This window comes from Ambystoma mexicanum, chromosome 7q (assembly GCF_040938575.1).
Source record: "Ambystoma mexicanum isolate Mex_15411 chromosome 7q, UKY_AmexF1_1, whole genome shotgun sequence".
Classification (NCBI taxonomy): domain Eukaryota; kingdom Metazoa; phylum Chordata; class Amphibia; order Caudata; family Ambystomatidae; genus Ambystoma; species Ambystoma mexicanum.
Genome location: NC_090941.1, coordinates 830,805,532 through 830,822,336, shown reverse-complemented (window position 1 = coordinate 830,822,336; position 16,805 = coordinate 830,805,532).

The following is a 16,805-nucleotide window of genomic DNA, read 5'->3' as shown; positions in this document are numbered from 1 at the left end:
CAGCCACCAGGGGCACCCTCCACCAGGCCCCCACTCATGTCTCCCACCACCCCCACCACCCCCACCCCCCAGCCACCAGGGGCACCCTCCACCAGGCCCCCACTCATGTCCCCCTGCACCCCCACCCCCCAGCATCCAGGGGCACCCTCCACCAGGCCCCCACTCATGTCTCCCACCACCCCCACCCCCTGCCACCATGGGCAGCCCCCACCAGGCCCCCACTCATGTCTCCCACCACCCCCACCCCCCTGCCACCATGGGCAGCCCCCACCAGGCCCCCACTCATGTCTCCCACCACCCCCACCCCCCAGCAGTGCAGGGGCAGCCTCCACCAGGCCCCCACTCATGTCCCCCTGCACCCCCACCCCCCAGCATCCAGGGGCACCCTCCACCAGGCCCCCACTCATGTCTCCCACCACCCCCACCCCCCTGCCACCAGGGGCACCCTCCACCAGGCCCCCACCCATGTCTCCCACCACCCCCACCCCCCAGCCACTAGGGGCACCCTCCACCAGGCCCCCACTCATGTCCCCCTGCACCCTCACCCCCCAGCATCCAGGGGCACCCTCCACCAGGCCCCCACTCATGTCCCCCACCACCCCCACCCCCCAGCCACCAGGGGCACCCTCCACCAGGCCCCCACTCATGTCTCCCACCACCCCCACCCCCCAGCAGTGCAGGGGCACCCTCCACCAGGCCCCCACTCATGTCTCCCACCACCCCCACCCCCCTGCCACCATGGGCAGCCCCCACCAGGCCCCCACCCATGTCTCCCACCACCCCCACCCCCCAGCATCCAGGGGCACCCTCCACCAGGCCCCCACTCATGTCTCCCACCACCCCCACCCCCCAGCCAGCAGGGGCACCCTCCACCAGGCCCCCACTCATGTCTCCCACCACCCCCACCCCCCAGCAGTGCAGGGGCACCCTCCACCAGGCCCCCACTCATGTCCCCCTGCACCCCCACCCCCCAGCCACCAGGGGCACCCTCCACCAGGCCCCCACTCATGTCCCCCTGCACCCCCACCCCCCAGCATCCAGGGGCAGCCTCCACAAGGCCCCCACTCATGTCTACCACCACCCCCACCCCCCAGCAGTGCAGGGGCACCCTTCACCAGGCCCCCACTCATGTCCCCCTGCACCCACACCCCCCAGCATCCCGGGGCACCCTCCACCAGGCCCCCACTCATATCTCCCACCACCCCCACCCCCCAGCCACCAGGGGCACCCTCCACCAGGCCCCCACTCATGTCTCCCACCACCCCCACCCCCCTGCCACCATGGCCAGCCCCCACCAGGCCTCCACTCATGTCTCCCACCACCCCCACCCCCCTGCCACCATGGGCAGCCCCCACCAGGCCCCCACTCATGTCTCCCACCACCCCCACCCCCCTGCCACCATGGGCAGCCCCCACCAGGCCCCCACTCATGTCTCCCACCACCCCCACCCCCCAGCAGTGCAGGGGCAGCCTCCACCAGGCCCCCACTCATGTCCCCCTGCACTCCCACCCCCAGCCACCAGGGGCACCCTCCACCAGGCCCCCACTCATGTCTCCCACCACCCCCACCCCCCAGCCACCAGGGGCACCCTCCACCAGGCCCCCACTCATGTCCCCCTGTACCCCCACCCCCCAGCATCCAGGGGCACCCTCCACCAGGCCCCAACTCATGTCTCCCACCACCCCCACCCCCCAGCCACCAGGGGCACCCTCCACCAGGCCCCCACTCATGTCTCCCACCACCCCCACCCCCCAGCAGTGCAGGGGCAGCGTCCACCAGGCCCCCACTCATGTCTCCCACCACCCCCACCCCCCAGCAGTGCAGGGGCAGCCTCCACCAGGCCCCCACTCATGTCCCCCTGCACTCCCACCCCCCAGCCACGTGGGGCACCCTCCACCAGGCCCCCACTCATGTCTACCACCACCCCCACCCCCCAGCAGTGCAGGGGCACCCTCCACCAGGCCCCCACTCATGTCCCCCTGCACCCACACCCCCCAGCATCCAGGGGCACCCTCCACCAGGCCCCCACTCATGTCTCCCACCCCCCCCACCCCCCAGCCACCAGGGGCACCCTCCACCAGGCCCCCACTCATGTCTCCCACCACCCCCACCCCCCTGCCACCATGGCCAGCCCCCACCAGGCCCCCACTCATGTCTCCCACCACCCCCACCCCCCTGCCACCATGGGCAGCCCCCACCAGGCCCCCACTCATGTCTCCCACCACCCCCACCCCCCTGCCACCATGGGCAGCCCCACCAGGCCCCCACTCATGTCTCCCACCACCCCCACCCCCCTGCCACCATGGGCAGCCCCCACCAGGCCCCCACTCATGTCTCCCACCACCCCCACCCCACTGCCACCATGGGCAGCCCCCACCAAGCCCCCACTCATGTCTCCCACCACCCCCACTCCCCTGCCACCATGGGCAGCCCCCACCAGGCCCCCACTCATGTCTCCCACCACCCCCACCCCCCTGCCACCATGGGCAGCCCCCACCAGGCCCCCACTCATGTCTCCCACCACCCCCACCCCCCTGCCACCATGGGCAGCCCCCACCAGGCCCCCACTCATGTCTCCCACCACCCCCACCCCCCAGCAGTGCAGGGGCAGCCTCCACCAGGCCCCCACTCATGTCCCCCTGCACTCCCACCCCCCAGCCACCAGGGGCACCCTCCACCAGGCCCCCACTCATGTCTCCCACCACCCCCACCCCCCAGCCACCAGGGGCACCCTCCACCAGGCCCCCACTCATGTCCCCCTGCACCCCCACCCCCCAGCATCCAGGGGCACCCTCCACCAGGCCCCCACTCATGTCTCCCACCACCCCCACCCCCCTGCCACCATGGGAAGCCCCCACCAGGCCCCCACTCATGTCTCCCACCACCCCCACCCCCCTGCCACCATGGGCAGCCCCCACCAGGCCCCCACTCATGTCTCCCACCACCCCCACCCCCCAGCAGTGCAGGGGCAGCCTCCACCAGGCCCCCACTCATGTCCCCCTGCACCCCCACCCCCCAGCATCCAGGGGCACCCTCCACCAGGCCCCCACTCATGTCTCCCACCACCCCCACCCCCCTGCCACCAGGGGCACCCTCCACCAGGCCCCCACCCATGTCTCCCACCACCCCCACCCCCCAGCCACCAAGGGCACCCTCCACCAGGCCCCCACTCATGTCCCCCTGCACCCCCACCCCCCAGCATCCAGGGGCACCCTCCACCAGGCCCCCACTCATGTCCCCCACCACCCCCACCCCCCAGCCACCAGGGGCACCCTCCACCAGGCCCCCACTCATGTCTCCCACCACCCCCACCCCCCAGCAGTGCAGGGGCACCCTCCACCAGGCCCCCACTCATGTCTCCCACCACCCCCACCCCCCTGCCACCATGGGCAGCCCCCACCAGGCCCCCACCCATGTCTCCCACCACCCCCACCCCCCAGCCACCAGGGGCACCCTCCACCAGGCCCCCACTCATGTCCCCCTGCACCCCCACCCCCCAGCATCCAGGGGCACCCTCCACCAGGCCCCCACTCATGTCCCCCTGCACCCCCACCCCCCAGCATCCAGGGGCACCCTCCACCAGGCCCCCACTCATGTCTCCCACCACCCCCACCCCCCAGCCACCAGGGGCACCCTCCACCAGGCCCCCACTCATGTCTCCCACCACCCCCACCCCCCTGCCACCATGGCCAGCCCCACCAGGCCCCCACTCATGTCTCCCACCACCCCCACCCCCCTGCCACCATGGGCAGCCCCCACCAGGCCCCCACTCATGTCTCCCACCACCCCCACCCCCCTGCCACCATGGGCAGCCCCACCAGGCCCACACTCATGTCTCCCACCACCCCCACCCCCCTGCCACCATGGGCAGCCCCCACCAGGCCCCCACTCATGTCTCCCACCACCCCCACCCCCCTGCCACCATGGGCAGCCCCCACCAGGCCCCCACTCATGTCTCCCACCACCCCCACCCCCCTGCCACCATGGGCAGCCCCCACCAGGCCCCCACTCATGTCTCCCACCACCCCCACCCCCCAGCAGTGCAGGGGCAGCCTCCACCAGGCCCCCACTCATGTCCCCCTGCACTCCCACCCCCCAGCCACCAGGGGCACCCTCCACCAGGCCCCCACTCATGTCTCCCACCACCCCCACCACCCCCACCCCCCAGCCACCAGGGGCACCCTCCACCAGGCCCCCACTCATGTCCCCCTGCACCCCCACCCCCCAGCATCCAGGGGCACCCTCCACCAGGCCCCCACTCATGTCTCCCACCACCCCCACCCCCTGCCACCATGGGCAGCCCCCACCAGGCCCCCACTCATGTCTCCCACCACCCCCACCCCCCTGCCACCATGGGCAGCCCCCACCAGGCCCCCACTCATGTCTCCCACCACCCCCACCCCCCAGCAGTGCAGGGGCAGCCTCCACCAGGCCCCCACTCATGTCCCCCTGCACCCCCACCCCCCAGCATCCAGGGGCACCCTCCACCAGGCCCCCACTCATGTCTCCCACCACCCCCACCCCCCTGCCACCAGGGGCACCCTCCACCAGGCCCCCACCCATGTCTCCCACCACCCCCACCCCCCAGCCACTAGGGGCACCCTCCACCAGGCCCCCACTCATGTCCCCCTGCACCCTCACCCCCCAGCATCCAGGGGCACCCTCCACCAGGCCCCCACTCATGTCCCCCACCACCCCCACCCCCCAGCCACCAGGGGCACCCTCCACCAGGCCCCCACTCATGTCTCCCACCACCCCCACCCCCCAGCAGTGCAGGGGCACCCTCCACCAGGCCCCCACTCATGTCTCCCACCACCCCCACCCCCCTGCCACCATGGGCAGCCCCCACCAGGCCCCCACCCATGTCTCCCACCACCCCCACCCCCCAGCATCCAGGGGCACCCTCCACCAGGCCCCCACTCATGTCTCCCACCACCCCCACCCCCCAGCCAGCAGGGGCACCCTCCACCAGGCCCCCACTCATGTCTCCCACCACCCCCACCCCCCAGCAGTGCAGGGGCACCCTCCACCAGGCCCCCACTCATGTCCCCCTGCACCCCCACCCCCCAGCCACCAGGGGCACCCTCCACCAGGCCCCCACTCATGTCCCCCTGCACCCCCACCCCCCAGCATCCAGGGGCAGCCTCCACAAGGCCCCCACTCATGTCTACCACCACCCCCACCCCCCAGCAGTGCAGGGGCACCCTTCACCAGGCCCCCACTCATGTCCCCCTGCACCCACACCCCCCAGCATCCCGGGGCACCCTCCACCAGGCCCCCACTCATATCTCCCACCACCCCCACCCCCCAGCCACCAGGGGCACCCTCCACCAGGCCCCCACTCATGTCTCCCACCACCCCCACCCCCCTGCCACCATGGCCAGCCCCCACCAGGCCTCCACTCATGTCTCCCACCACCCCCACCCCCCTGCCACCATGGGCAGCCCCCACCAGGCCCCCACTCATGTCTCCCACCACCCCCACCCCCCTGCCACCATGGGCAGCCCCCACCAGGCCCCCACTCATGTCTCCCACCACCCCCACCCCCCAGCAGTGCAGGGGCAGCCTCCACCAGGCCCCCACTCATGTCCCCCTGCACTCCCACCCCCAGCCACCAGGGGCACCCTCCACCAGGCCCCCACTCATGTCTCCCACCACCCCCACCCCCCAGCCACCAGGGGCACCCTCCACCAGGCCCCCACTCATGTCCCCCTGTACCCCCACCCCCCAGCATCCAGGGGCACCCTCCACCAGGCCCCAACTCATGTCTCCCACCACCCCCACCCCCCAGCCACCAGGGGCACCCTCCACCAGGCCCCCACTCATGTCTCCCACCACCCCCACCCCCCAGCAGTGCAGGGGCAGCGTCCACCAGGCCCCCACTCATGTCTCCCACCACCCCCACCCCCCAGCAGTGCAGGGGCAGCCTCCACCAGGCCCCCACTCATGTCCCCCTGCACTCCCACCCCCCAGCCACGTGGGGCACCCTCCACCAGGCCCCCACTCATGTCTACCACCACCCCCACCCCCCAGCAGTGCAGGGGCACCCTCCACCAGGCCCCCACTCATGTCCCCCTGCACCCACACCCCCCAGCATCCAGGGGCACCCTCCACCAGGCCCCCACTCATGTCTCCCACCCCCCCCACCCCCCAGCCACCAGGGGCACCCTCCACCAGGCCCCCACTCATGTCTCCCACCACCCCCACCCCCCTGCCACCATGGCCAGCCCCCACCAGGCCCCCACTCATGTCTCCCACCACCCCCACCCCCCTGCCACCATGGGCAGCCCCCACCAGGCCCCCACTCATGTCTCCCACCACCCCCACCCCCCTGCCACCATGGGCAGCCCCACCAGGCCCCCACTCATGTCTCCCACCACCCCCACCCCCCTGCCACCATGGGCAGCCCCCACCAGGCCCCCACTCATGTCTCCCACCACCCCCACCCCACTGCCACCATGGGCAGCCCCCACCAAGCCCCCACTCATGTCTCCCACCACCCCCACTCCCCTGCCACCATGGGCAGCCCCCACCAGGCCCCCACTCATGTCTCCCACCACCCCCACCCCCCTGCCACCATGGGCAGCCCCCACCAGGCCCCCACTCATGTCTCCCACCACCCCCACCCCCCTGCCACCATGGGCAGCCCCCACCAGGCCCCCACTCATGTCTCCCACCACCCCCACCCCCCAGCAGTGCAGGGGCAGCCTCCACCAGGCCCCCACTCATGTCCCCCTGCACTCCCACCCCCCAGCCACCAGGGGCACCCTCCACCAGGCCCCCACTCATGTCTCCCACCACCCCCACCCCCCAGCCACCAGGGGCACCCTCCACCAGGCCCCCACTCATGTCCCCCTGCACCCCCACCCCCCAGCATCCAGGGGCACCCTCCACCAGGCCCCCACTCATGTCTCCCACCACCCCCACCCCCCTGCCACCATGGGAAGCCCCCACCAGGCCCCCACTCATGTCTCCCACCACCCCCACCCCCCTGCCACCATGGGCAGCCCCCACCAGGCCCCCACTCATGTCTCCCACCACCCCCACCCCCCAGCAGTGCAGGGGCAGCCTCCACCAGGCCCCCACTCATGTCCCCCTGCACCCCCACCCCCCAGCATCCAGGGGCACCCTCCACCAGGCCCCCACTCATGTCTCCCACCACCCCCACCCCCCTGCCACCAGGGGCACCCTCCACCAGGCCCCCACCCATGTCTCCCACCACCCCCACCCCCCAGCCACCAAGGGCACCCTCCACCAGGCCCCCACTCATGTCCCCCTGCACCCCCACCCCCCAGCATCCAGGGGCACCCTCCACCAGGCCCCCACTCATGTCCCCCACCACCCCCACCCCCCAGCCACCAGGGGCACCCTCCACCAGGCCCCCACTCATGTCTCCCACCACCCCCACCCCCCAGCAGTGCAGGGGCACCCTCCACCAGGCCCCCACTCATGTCTCCCACCACCCCCACCCCCCTGCCACCATGGGCAGCCCCCACCAGGCCCCCACCCATGTCTCCCACCACCCCCACCCCCCAGCCACCAGGGGCACCCTCCACCAGGCCCCCACTCATGTCCCCCTGCACCCCCACCCCCCAGCATCCAGGGGCACCCTCCACCAGGCCCCCACTCATGTCCCCCTGCACCCCCACCCCCCAGCATCCAGGGGCACCCTCCACCAGGCCCCCACTCATGTCTCCCACCACCCCCACCCCCCAGCCACCAGGGGCACCCTCCACCAGGCCCCCACTCATGTCTCCCACCACCCCCACCCCCCAGCCACCAGGGGCACCCTCCACCAGGCCCCCACTCATTTCTCCCACCACCCCCACCCCCCAGCAGTGCAGGGGCACCCTCCACCAGGCCCCCACTCATGTCTCCCACCACCCCCAGCCCCCTGCCACCATGGGCAGCCCCCACCAGGCCCCCACCTATGTCTCCCACCACCCCCACCCCCCAGCCACCAGGGGCACCCTCCACCAGGCCCCCACTCATGTCTCCCACCACCCCCACCCCCCAGCAGTGCAGGGGCAGCCCCCACCAGGCCCCCACTCATGTCTCCCACCCCCCCACCCCCCAGCAGTGCAGGGGCAGCACCACCAGGCCCCCACTCATGTCTCCCACCACCCCCACCCCCCAGCAGTGCAGAGGCACCCTCCACCAGGCCCCCACTCATGTCTCCCACCACCCCCACCCCCCAGCCACCAGGGGCACCCTCCACCAGGCCCCCACTCATGTCTCCCACCACCCCCACCCCCCAGCCACCAGGGGCACCCTCCACCAGGCCCCCACTCATGTCCCCCTGCACCCCCACCCCCCAGCCACCAGGGGCACCCTCCACCAGGCCCCCACTCATGTCTCCCACCACCCCCACCCCCCAGCAGTGCAGGGGCACCCTCCACCAGGCCCCCACTCATGTCTCCCACCACCCCCACCCCCCTGCCTCCATGGGCAGCCCCCACCAGGCCCCCACCCATGTCTCCCACCACCCCCACCCCCCAGCCACCAGGGGCACCCTCCACCAGGCCCCCACTCATGTCTCCCACCACCCCCACCCCCCAGCAGTGCAGGGGCAGCCCCCACCAGGCCCCCACTCATGTCTCCCACCACCCCCACCCCCCAGCAGTGCAGGGGCAGCACCACCAGGCCCCCACTCATGTCTCCCACCACCCCCACCCCCCAGCAGTGCAGGGGCACCCTCCACCAGGCCCCCACTCATGTCTCCCACCACCCCCACCCCCCAGCCACCAGGGGCACCCTCCACCAGGCCCCCACTCATGTCCCCCTGCACCCCCACCCCCCAGCCACCAGGGGCACCGTCCACCAGGCCCCCACTCATGTCCCCCTGCACCCCCACACCCCAGCATCCAGGGGCACCCTCCACCAGGCCCCCACTCATGTCTCCCACCACCCCCACCCCCCTGCCACCATGGGCAGCCCACACCAGGCCCCCACTCATGTCTCCCACCCCCCCACCCCCCTGCCACCATGGGCAGCCCCCACCAGGCCCCCACTCATGTCTCCCACCACCCCCACCCCCCAGCCACCAGGGGCACCCTCCACCAGGCCCCCACTCATGTCTCCCACCACCCCCACCCCCCAGCAGTGCAGGGGCACCCTCCACCAGGCCCCCACTCATGTCCCCCTGCACCCCCACCCCCCAGCATCCAGGGGCACCCTCCACCAGGCCCCCACTCATGTCTCCCACCACCCCCACCCCCCTGCCACCATGGGCAGCCCCCACCAGGCCCCCACTCATGTCTCCCACCACCCCCACCCCCCTGCCAGCATGGGCAGCCCCGACCAGGCCCCCACTCATGTCTCCCACCACCCCCACCCCCCAGCAGTGCAGGGGCAGCCTCCACCAGGCCCCCACTCATGTCCCCCTGCACACCCACCCCCCAGCCACCAGGGGCACCCTCCACCAGGCCCCCACTCATGTCTCCCACCACCCCCACCCCCCAGCCACCAGGGGCACCCTCCACCAGGCCCCCACTCATGTCTCCCACCACCCACACCCCCCAGCAGTGCAGGGGCACCCTCCACCAGGCCCCCACTCATGTCTCCCACCACCCCCACCCCCCTGCCACCATGGGCAGCCCCCACCAGGCCCCCACCCATGTCTCCCACCACCCCCACCCCCCAGCAGTGCAGGGGCACCCTCCACCAGGCCCCCACTCATGTCCCCCTGCACCCCCACCCCCCAGCATCCAGGGGCACCCTCCACCAGGCCCCCACTCATGTCTCCCACCACTCCCACTCCCCAGCCACCAGGGGCACCCTCCACCAGGCCCCCACTCATGTCTCCCACCACCCCCACCCCCCAGCAGTGCAGGGGCACCCTCCACCAGGCCCCCACTCATGTCCCCCTGCACCCCCACCCCCCAGCATCCAGGGGCACCCTCCACCAGGCCCCCACTCATGTCTCCCACCACCCCCACCCCCCAGCCACCAGGGGCACCCTGCACCAGGCCCCCACTCATGTCTCCCACCACCCCCACCCCCCAGCCACCAGGGGCACCCTCCACCAGGCCCCCACTCATGTCTCCCACCACCCCCACCCCCCAGCAGTGCAGGGGCACCCTCCACCAGGCCCCCACTCATGTCTCCCACCACTCCCACCCCCCTGCCACCATGGGCAGCCCCCACCAGGCCCCCACCCATGTCTCCCACCACCCCCACCCCCCAGCCACCAGGGGCACCCTCCACCAGGCCCCCACTCATGTCTCCCACCACCCCCACCCCCCAGCAGTGCAGGGGCAGCCCCCACCAGGCCCCCACTCATGTCTCCCACCACCCCCACCCCCCAGCAGTGCAGGGGCAGCACCACCAGGCCCCCACTCATGTCTCCCACCACCCCCACCCCCCAGCAGTGCAGGGGCACCCTCCACCAGGCCCCCACTCATGTCTCCCACCACCCCCACCGCCCAGCCACCAGGGGCACCCTCCACCAGGCCCCCACTCATGTCCCCCTGCACCCCCACCCCCCAGCCACCAGGGGCACCCTCCACCAGGCCCCCACTCATGTCTCCCACCACCCCCACCCCCCAGCAGTGCAGGGGCACCCTCCACCAGGCCCCCACTCATGTCTCCCACCACCCCCACCCCCCTGCCACCATGGGCAGCCCCCACCAGGCCCCCACCCATGTCTCCCACCACCCCCACCCCCCAGCCACCAGGGGCACCCTCCACCAGGCCCCCACTCATGTCTCCCACCACCCCCACCCCCCAGCAGTGCAGGGGCAGCCCCCACCAGGCCCCCACTCATGTCTCCCACCACCCCCACCCCCCAGCAGTGCAGGGGCAGCACCACCAGGCCCCCACTCATGTCTCCCACCACCCCCACCCCCCAGCAGTGCAGGGGCAGCCTCCACCAGGTCCTCACAATCCCCAATCATGTGCGTAATGGTCAGCCTCCACAGCCAAAAAGCCCTACCAAGTAACCCATTCACCCACATGGAAATGGAAATTACATGTTACACCCCCAATGTTCATGAAGCTAATGAACCCATGTCCGTCACACACAATGGTTGCAATTGAATGGGAAAACACCCAACATGACATGCATGAAACCAATGAGATGATACCACACAGTGAAGTATGAAAACAAAATTGTATTGGAAAAAATAAAGAATGCTAAAGAAAGGAAACAAACTACAATGGGAATGAGAAAAATATAAGCTGCATGTCCGTATTAAAAAAAAAACTGCAAATCAGAATCCAAAAAAATGTCGTCCAAAGTCAAATGTAAAAAAATATCAATGCAATAAAGAACTATGTAAAAAACTACCAAGGGTCCATGAGCCCAACTGAACAAAGGAAACCTACTAAAAAACCTAACTAAAAATCAACTATATACAAAAAGTGGAGCAGTGTTCGTCGACTCCAAATCATAATAAGAAACAAAGGAAACCTAAAACTAAAGAACTATATACAAAGGCGGCGGGCAAGTCCAGCGGCTCACTCCGTGGTGTCACGGGCCAGGGCATCATCGAACTCCTGTTCGATGTCCCGGAGGCGGTCCAATTCCATGGCCCCGAGGGTCCGCAGGGACGACGCCGTGTCCTCCTCCAACCCCCTGCGGATTGCCTCGAGGCACTCGGCCCGCCTCAGGGCCCTCCGCATGGAGTTCTCCGCCCTGACCATTGTGAGCCGCGCCTCTTCCGCCCGCCGCCGCTCCGCACCTATGGCCTGGCCCAACCGCTGCCACACGGAAGACACTCTCTGTCCTGGGTCCCCCTGCCCTCCGGCCGATGCCTGCCCCTCCGATGTCGAAAGCCCCGAGCCTTCATGGCTCCCACCATGTTGCTGCTGCTGCTCTGCCTCTGCCCGTGCACTGCCTCCTGCTGCCTGCACATCCTCCGCCGGCTGGGGTGCAGTTGTTGATGTGGCCACCCCTGCTGGACCTCCGACTCCCGACTGTGGCAGGGATGCCTCCTCCACCAGCCTGGCCGCACCGTCAGAGGCAGCTCCACAGGGCACCCAGGTGACTGATGGGTGGGAAGATGGCACAGAGGACGACTGGCGCGTAGGGGGTCCAGTTGAGGAGGGGGTCGGAGCAAGCCCCATCAGACGGAGGAATCCGGCCTGGGTCACCTGTCCCAGCAGGCTGACGTGGTCAACGAGCCATTCAAGATGACGTGCAGTCTCTCCATGAAAAGACTGCAGGTCACTTCGCATGGCCTGTTGACGCAACGCCACACCAGCCAGGACAGGCTCAACCCGGACCTGGATGGCCACGTCCGCAGGCAGAGGAAGGCCAGTTGACGTCAGCTCATCCCCTGCCTGAAAACGGGTCTGGACGTAGGCATCCCTGCTGGTGCAAGATGATGCAGGGACAGGATCGGGGACAGGATTGCACACAGGCACCTCCGTGGCGGCCTGTGCTGCCTCCTGTCCCTGGTCCTGGACTGCACCACTAGCACCAGTGGGATCCCCACCTCCAGACCCCGTCTCTGGTGCTTGCACGGCCTTCTCCTCCACCAAACCCCCCACCAACCTGGATGACTCCGTGCCATCTTCCCCTGTTGGGCCCTGTGGGGTCCCAGCTGCCCCTTCTGCTGCCGAGGAGTCCAACTCCAACCTCCGCCTCTTGGACCTTCCCCCTGCAGCTGCGGCCTGGGACGCGGCACCGGACTCCTCACTCCCCGACGAGATGACAACATGGGAGGGGAGCCGGGCCTTGCGTCTCCGGCTGGCGGTCGGATCCCCGCCGCTGTGCTCCACAGCACCTTCTCCGCCCTCTTCATCAGTTGACGCTGCAGACAGGGAGAAACAAAACACAGGCATCAGGGCACTGTACAATGGACACATACACACATGACAGTTGCACATGAGTGGCATTGGCAAAACTCAGACATGTCATCACAATCCACAACACACATGTCATTGCAACTCGCACACATGAGCCATACCACAGCCATATCGCAACTGCCACCACCATCCCTACACATACAACAGCATGAGCAGCCAAAGGTGACCCAGACATCACATGCAACACAGGAAGTGCACCACACATGTACACACACCACCACACTTGCATGCATGTGTACACCTCTGCCAAGTGTCGCACTGTTCAGACGGGCATCCATGTCACATCTGCCAATCAGGCTTCCACATACCGCTGTCACATGCATCCATGTTGCATCACTGTTGCACCCTTGTCAAATACACACACATGCACATGTACACAGTGCTCATACATGCAGCCGAAAACAACATACATGCATGACATCACAGACATGTCTACTTACTTACACATTCATCCAAACATGTGTGCACGCACAACTGCATTTGCCATGCAAGCCTACACACACAAGCACCATCCATGTCTCACACATTACAGCCCTCGCATGTGTCAGCCCCACGGCCCTGTACACCCCCACCCATACTCGACCCCATACAAACAGATGTGCAACCTGCACAATACCGAATAATCACCACACGCACTGCTCACAATCAGGATGCATGTACACTCACCGCTCGACTCCAGACGGGTCTGCTTCTCTAGGACCTGGACGTGGAGCGCTGGGGATATGCGTTCCAGGACCCCCATCTGTTCTTCCGACAAGTGGCCCCGGCGCCCCTTGGCATCCGCTGCCTTCAAGAGGCGCCGGGCCTTGTTCAGGGTCCTGGACCTGAAGTCCTCCCAGCGCTTCTTGACATGTTGTAAGTCCCGGACTGCCACCCCCTCCGCGTTGATGGAAGTCACGATGTCAGTCCAGATCCGAGTCCGTCCTTCCTTGTTGGCGCGGGAACTTCCGAAGAGGGCATCATACTGCCCCAGGACTTGCTCCACCAGGACACCAACTTCGGTGGCACTGAAGCTGGTGCCCCTCTGCCTCTCTGGCCGGGGGTTGTCAGTGGTCACAGATGGTGTTTGCCCCGACATGACAACCCCAGAGGCAGGAGTGGGTGGGCAACTGGGTCCTGGGGCTGGGCTGTGGAGTGATGGAATTCCAGTCTGGAGTCTTCGGTTCCAGCAGGGGTGGTCACAGCAACAGCACCCCTGGCTGATGTGCAGGCAGCAAATGGCAGTGCACGTGGGCAGCAGGCAGTCAGGCAGCAGCAGATGGCAGGTGGGAGCGTGCTCGGGGCTCTGGGGGGCAGTAGTTCGGCCTTCTGGGCAGGAGCGTGGTCTTCCGTGTGCTTACGCGTGGCCAGCTTGGTACGGAGTGATTTGGCACGTGAAAATCCTGCACGTCAGCGTGAAAATCGAGGAAAGGCCCTTAGCGCGTAAGCGCGTCAGCACGCATACGCGATTCTATTGGACCAAAGGCCCTCAGCGCGTAAGCGCGTCTGTGATGTGACCCGCACGGGGATTTCCCACACAGCACGTGATGACAGAGCACACGTGGAAAGACTGCACGTCAGAGTGTCATCGCTTGTAATTGGACAGCACGTCAGAGTCTCATCGCGTGTGATTGGTGGAAATGGCCCTACACGCAGAAGTGACAAAGCGTGTAATTGGTGGAAATGGCCCTACACGCATAAGTGACAAAGCGTGTAATTGGTGGAAATGGCCCTAGCGCGTACACGCCGCGTAAGTGACGCTGGACGTGTGGGCCTGTATAAAAGGTACGTGTAGAACACCATTTCCTTGTACGTGCTTTTCGTGGAGAGCGAGTGGGTGAATTCTGTACTTCTTGTCGTTTCACACGCGATTTACTTCACGGCGTTTCAAGTTCGTATTCCCTGTTACCTCTGACAGCTTTTTCTCTTTTTTCTCTTTTGCTGGTTTACCTGGGCCTGTTCCCTCAAACAGTGTTCCCTTCTACTGTTGTCCTGTCTCCTCAGACAGCGTACAAATCTTCTTTTGGCGGGGGTGTTGCCAACCAAACGCGCTCCTTTTTCACGCTCTTTTACCTGGCAGACGGTGAGTCACGCACGTATCTAACATCTGTGCTTGCCCCGTGTGTAGCCTACCCCTTCAGAGGTCATTCTAGGCTGCGTGTGACACGCATACGTTCATTCTTGTGTTACTGGGTGCCACAGCGTAGTGCAGGTTTTTCTTTCTGCACACGTGGTCTAGGAGGGGTTGCGTGCACGTCATCTCCCTTTTTTGGGGCTCCTGTGCGTAGCGTGACCCGTCATCTTTCCCCAGGGGTTACAATCAGCCTTGCAAGAGCACTAGGGTACAATTACCATCTGGTACCCAACCCCTTTGACCCCCAATTGCCCAGGACAATAGTTTACAGCCACTCCCATACGCACATTTACATCAGTGCCATGGCTGGGAGGCGAGGATTCCGTAAGGGTGGCAAAGGTGGAAGAGCCACAAGTGGTGGCCGTGGTGGATCCGGTAGGGGACGTGGTCGTTACTTGCAGGGTGAGCCTGTCCCCCCATGTGTGGAGGACCAGTCAAGGGCACCCATAATCCCCCCCCCTCCCGTTGAGGCTGATGTGGCTGACACCATCCATGCTCAGCCCTTGTTGGACCAGCCCATTGTGGCACCAGACCTGGCTGACTCCATGGCTGACTTCCAGGTCAGCAGGCCTATGACACGTGCGCTGGTGCACGTTGATGTCACCATGCCACGTGCATCTGGGGCAGCAAGGTCATCTGCTGCCCCAAGTAGGCAGGGCGGAGAGGCTGCAGGGGCAGCTGCGGCTCCATCCACCCCAGCCCTCACACACCCAGCCAGGACAGTGTCGGTCCTAGTCCATGCTGCTGACATTCCCCCTGACACCATCACACTAGAGCCAATGCCTGCACCAACTCCCATGCTGAGTGTGCAATCCCACACTCCTGATACAGAGTCCACCAGGGCTCCTGCCCCTAGTGTCCAGAGCGGCGCAGGACACTCAGGATCACCACCACCTTCCAAGCGGAAGAGGAAGAGTGCTCGTCCGGCACAGGCTGATGCCCCAGACACGGCTACACAGTCCGGCCCGTCCAGGAAGCCCAGCTTCACGGATGACGAACTGAATGCACTTGTCGAGTATGTGTCTGCACATGACAACGAGATGGTCATTGTTGCAGGATCCAAGACCACACCTGCACAATGCCAGGCACACTGGCAGACCGTTGCGGACATCGTAAGTGTCCTTGGAATCGTGAGGCGCACAGCCAATGATTGCTATAAGCGCTGAAATGACCTAAAGCGCAGGGCAAAGAGTAAGCTGGCCTCAAATCATGCCGCAACTCTAGTGACTGGAGGTGGGTCTCCAGTAGTAGACATGGAACTCACTCCACATGAGTCAGTCGCTGGGACCTACGTCACGGAGGAACAGATCCAAGGCGTGGGAGATCTGGCTGATTACGAGGCATTGTCCGGTGAGTGCACATGCATGTGTGTGTCATCGATGTGCATGGTGTGTGTGTGAGGGCTTCTGTTTGTGTGCCAGGTGAGAGTGTGTGCGCCTGAGTCGTATGGGTCAGCCATGTGCTTCATGCAATACATCCTGCGCAGCTGCATTTGGCCATAGCAGTATCCCTTCTGCCAACAGTAGACATCTAGCCCAACTGCACGCCAGTTGCCCTTGAAGTGTCACCTTGCCACAACATTGTTGCTTATTTTTCACTGTTCATTCAGTCAGATTGTTTGCATTCCACCACCTTTACTAGGCATGTCGCAGTCCACTAGTCACATGTCTGACATGGCTATGGTAAAGTGGAGTGACTTTGTTACCTAGATATCATTTGTTCACAAATGTCCCTGTGCAATTGGACCATTTCAGACTGCCAGCTCCAGGTGAAAAATCTGACCTGTTTGAATTAGAAAAGCTATTACATGCGGGAACTGGACTGAATGAATAGGTGCTGCCCTCCTCTCCATCTTCACTCAATAGCAATGGTACATGCCATC